Source organism: Arachis hypogaea, chromosome 16 (genome assembly GCF_003086295.3).
Source record: "Arachis hypogaea cultivar Tifrunner chromosome 16, arahy.Tifrunner.gnm2.J5K5, whole genome shotgun sequence".
Classification (NCBI taxonomy): domain Eukaryota; kingdom Viridiplantae; phylum Streptophyta; class Magnoliopsida; order Fabales; family Fabaceae; genus Arachis; species Arachis hypogaea.
In genome coordinates, this window is record NC_092051.1 from 129,900,059 (window position 1) to 129,905,006 (window position 4,948).

Consider the following 4,948-nt stretch of genomic DNA (forward strand, 5'->3'; position numbering starts at 1 on the left):
TAATTTTAGAATGATGTTACATGTACAAGTCTTTTTGGCAACCAAGTCCAATAAAATTGGCCCAATTACAATAAAAACCACTCTCAAAATAAAACGCGTGACACGCGCTCCAGTGCTCCACTAGCGCACAAATCAAAGAGCTTGCACTACATGTATAAACCTTTCTACACTTTCTGCAGCACATAAATTTCGAAGCATAACACACAAATTTTTGAAGTATAGCACATAAAAATTGGAACGTAACACAAATTTATCGATATAGCACATAATTTTTTGCACATAATACACAAATTTTTGAAGCACATTATACAAATTTTGCTACACCAAAATTTATGTGTATATTCTTTTATTGAGTTCATTACATCATACCACATCACATGTGTAAATCAAACAAAGAGAAACAACACACACCTCTCATTTTCATAGCACACAAGTAATCAAAGCTAATAACTTTGGTAGCTCACACTAATTTGACAGATAGTATTAAATAAATTCTGATTTATCATAGCACACAAATATTTAAGCATAGCACACATTTTTATTTAACATAACACACAAATTCACACATATAGCACACAAATATTGAGCATAGAAAAACAATATAAAAGGCATTCATGCCTTTTCAATTTCACTCAATAAAAGGTATTCCGCTTTTTCTCTCTCACGGACCTGGTATCCTCTATCAATTTACCTTATTTGCTTGTTAATTTTGTGAAGTTCAAAGTTGATTATTCGGTATAGCATTTGTGAATCCCTTATTTTCTGATTTGTGAATCCCTCATTTTCTAATTTGGCCTCATATGGATGAAAATATGTAAATCCCTCATTTTCTGATTTGTAATTTGCCCTGATTTGCTTAAAATTGCTGATTTGTGATTCATCAATTGTTGAAAATTTCTGAAGTTGTGATTGCTGATTTCTAATTTGCCCTCATTTGCTTTATATTTCTTATTTTTGTTTCATCTTTCTTTTTAAGATTTGTGAATTTGTGATTGCTGATTTCATCATTCGTTAGCTTTGTGATTGTTAATTTTATAAATTTATTTTTTATCATTACTATATAGAAAAACAAAGAAGAAGACTTGAGAACTATTTATCATAATTATGTTCTTATTATCACTCTTTTTCCTTATCACCACATATTCTTTTGAACAAAAAACAGTATAAGTTATAAATAGAAATAGGATATAGACCTAATTAGTGCACACTTATTATGGTATGTTATCTTGAATTATTGGGGTTGTATACTTTTCTCATACACCTATGAATTATGGGGTTGTATACTTTTCTCATACACTTATCTTGATCGCTGTTTTGATTTTTGCTTACTCTTAATTATATAGCAACCTAGTTAACAATGGCTTCTACAAATAGAAGATATACAAGTGGTTCATACGGCAACGGTAGTTCTAACGTAATGGGCGAACGATTTTGCGTGTCCTATAAGACGGTGTATTGCCAACCCGGGTAGAAAGTATATGCGTGTCCTGGAACGTGTCCTAGAAGACGATGCTGATGGTTTAGATGGGCAGGTCCGTCTAATCAATGTCCAACTATCCGACATTCTGAAAAAGTTTTTGATGATTGCTCTCGCGATTTTAGTTCTAATTTGAAGTTGATCGAACGAGTTGAAAAAAAACTACAGAATGAAATTTTATTTCTGAAATTGTTAGCGTTCTTTCAAATTTTGTTTTGTAGTTTGTATTGTTCTGATCATAGTATTATTTTTTTAAGTTCTAGTATATAATTTGGATTGAAACATGCATATGGACAAATTGTATAAATTAGTTTTGCTTCAATGAAATGCTCTTTCCTTCTTACTATTGCAAATTTCATCATCCTATTTAGCATAGAAGTAGGATAGCAATTCATGAAATAGCCACAAGAATTAGGAAACTGTCACAGAGTTATAAAAAATATAACCCAAATCATGAAACAGCCAGACTAATTCTCACCCCTTTTCCAATACACAAGCAACTGAATTAATGTAATAATTTTCATGCACATATAATACAAACTAAAACAGTTTTGACACCATAGAAGGAAAGAAAGATCATTAACAAAGCCCCCTTAAATTGAAATATTTTTTGCTAAATAACACGAATAGTACCATACATATTGTATTAAGCATTACATCACCTACTCAATACATGCCAAAAGACAAGCAACGATAGCATCAGCAAGTAGTTTGGCATTCTTCCTTTGCTCAGATGAGGATTGCTGGATATGGTCAGTCATCCTCTCTAAAACATCAAATTGCTACCTCTTCTTCCCATAACGCCTTGTGCTTCCTCCACTTGCACCGGCTTCAGAGTGCGAGGCATGTCCTTTCGCTGTTTGACCTCCACTTGCATTATGGAGCAAAAGTGAAGAACTGAAGCTTAATTTTGATGAATCCAAATCAAAGACTAAAACGAGTACAACACGTTAATAATTTAATATATACACAACTTCCAAAGTCATTGAAAATGTGATGACAACAAAAATATAATTTTTATTATGTTAGCAACAAAGGAGTACAGGTTAGTTATGATCTCAAAATAGGGGAGTACTTGGCAATAAAAAAGAAGTACCAAAAAGAAGAATAAACTGAAAAAAAAACATGTCACTTTATTCACTTCTTAAGTCAATTTTAGTTTCAATTGGTTTGACAAAATCAATAAACAAACCGAAATTCAAAACAAATAAATAGCAAAATTGCATAGCAACACAACAAAACCAGAATCATCCCAAACCAAAACAGAAAACGAAAGAGAAAACAACAAAATTTTATGTGTGTATATGTTCTAGAGCATTAGGATTTTAACATTTAACAATTAGTCATAGAAACAAAACGGAATAACAAATTTCTAACTTTTTGTAATTCCTACTTTTTGTAATCTATTTAGAAAAAGATTTTCACAAAATCAATTCTCCAGGGCCTTGGATAATTAAAGTTTATACTAACCACCCTTTCTCCTAATGTCAATGGAAGCACCTAATTAATTGGTTATGATTAGTTCAATTTTTGGGATTAAACCCTGCAAGTGGTATTCTCAGACTTACCTTCCAACAAATAACATAAAAAAAATTGATTTACATCACATTCTTATATTGTTTCTAGTCATTATAGAGGATTTGTAGAAAAAATTGCAGCACTCATCAAATTATTATTAAAAAACGTATGAAACTCACAATCAATCCATAGTTGCAATTGAATTACAAACTAATCTATATATTAGAACAAACAATGAAATCCACAAAAGCTGGGTCACGACTAAAATAAACGAATAAAATCAGTAACAAAATTTGGGTACAACTAACCTACGGCACAGAAGCTATGATGACAACAAGTTGGTGGTTGACTTCGACAGCAACATGGCAGAGGCTGCAGCTGGGTTTCTCGAACATTGCCCTATGTAGGAGAAAATGAGGAGATGAGAACACATGGACTAGGAAGATGAACTTTGACGGCGACTCATCTACCTAGAGGTGGCTACGACAGAGGCGACGAGGTGGTTGTTCGGCACTGGTGATGTAGAGCCTGCAATGAAGTCTTCCATGCTACCTTGAGAAGATGAATAAGTGAGGGCTGCTAACTGAAGCCCTAATTTGATTGATTTGAAGAAAGGGTAAAGTTGAAATTTTATAATTAGAATGGAGGTATTTTAGGTATAAAATGTTAATAAAGTTTCTGTCTCCATCCCCAAAAATTTCTATCTCCAGTGTCCCCACTATTTAGAGGTACTGAAATACTGAAATTTTGGGGACGGAAACGAAAATTTTAGTACTAGTCTCTAGGCCAATGATGCACCACTATTTTATGGTACATCTTGTACTTAATTGAGTAGATTTTATCCACTATTTTCACACTTATTCATAGAAATCGCATGTTATACATTTTTCTTCCTGATTTTGTGCTATGATTGAAAACATGTTTCTTTGGCCTTAAATTTGCTATGTTTAAATCCTCTCTTATTACCATTCGATGTCGTGATATGTGTGTTAAGTGATTTCAAGGATTACAGGATAGGAATGGCTTGGAGAATGGAAAGGAAGCATGCAAAAGTGGAAGGAATACAAGAAGTTGAAGAAATTGCTAAGATGTCCAACCTGACCTACTGGTACTAAATTGACCATAACTTGAGCTACAAAGATTCAAATGAGGCAGTTCCAGTTGCGTTGGAAAGCTAACATTCGGGGCTTCGCAACGATATATAATTTGCCATATCTGCCACGCTGTTAGGCAACGCGCACGCGTGGATGACGCACACGCGTGACCTGGCAAAAATTCAATCCACGCGTACGCGTGGACGACGCGTACGCGTGAGTTTGCCGCATGCTGGACGTATCAGAAATCGCTGGGGGCGATTTCTAGGCTGTTTTTGACCCAGTTTTCGGCCCAGAAAACACATATTAGAGGCTATAAAGTGGGGGAATCGATTCATTCATAGATACAACATTCAAATTCACAATTTTAAGTTTTAGATGTAGTTTCTAGAGAGGGAGGCTCTCTCCTCTCTCTAGGTTTTAGGATTTATGATTTCTCTTAAGGTTAGGATTTCTTCTTCTTCCCAATTCCAGGCTCAATGTTCCTTTAATTTTAAGTTTTCTCTTCTACTTTTATCTATTCTAGTACTTTGGTTTATCTATTTCACTTGTTAATTACTTATTTTTCCAATTTGGTTTATGAACCTTCCAATGTTAGATTTGATTTTATATTTAATACAATTTGAGGTTTTTCAGATTTATATTTTTAATTTAGCTTTTTACATTCTTAGCTTTAATTGATGAATTGAGTAATTGGTGACACTTGAGTTATCAAACGTTGTTGATTGAAAATTGGAATTTACTGATTGATTTTGATCCCTCTAAAGCTAGTCTTTCCATAGGAGTTGACTAGGACTTGAGGAATCCCATTGATTGGTCCACTTGACTTTCCTTTATTTAGTAAGGGTTAACTAAGTGG

At 33.5% G+C, this 4,948-nt stretch overlaps 1 long non-coding RNA gene across 2 annotated transcripts; it reads right to left on the reverse strand.

The window, feature by feature from the left end:
• Positions 1-1,958: 1,958 nt before the first annotated feature.
• Positions 1,959-3,630, reverse strand: LOC112754999 (uncharacterized). 2 transcript variants are annotated; one of them, XR_011874549.1, is made up of 3 exons: positions 3,466-3,630; positions 3,304-3,394; positions 1,959-2,408 (listed from the first exon to the last, which is right to left on the reverse strand). It is a non-coding gene; the product is annotated as an uncharacterized lncRNA (long non-coding RNA). The 2 variants fall into 2 exon arrangements; XR_003178866.2 differs by lacking the exon at positions 3,466-3,630 and having other exon boundaries at positions 2,044-2,408; positions 3,304-3,450.
• Between the last annotated feature and the right edge of the window lie 1,318 nt (positions 3,631-4,948).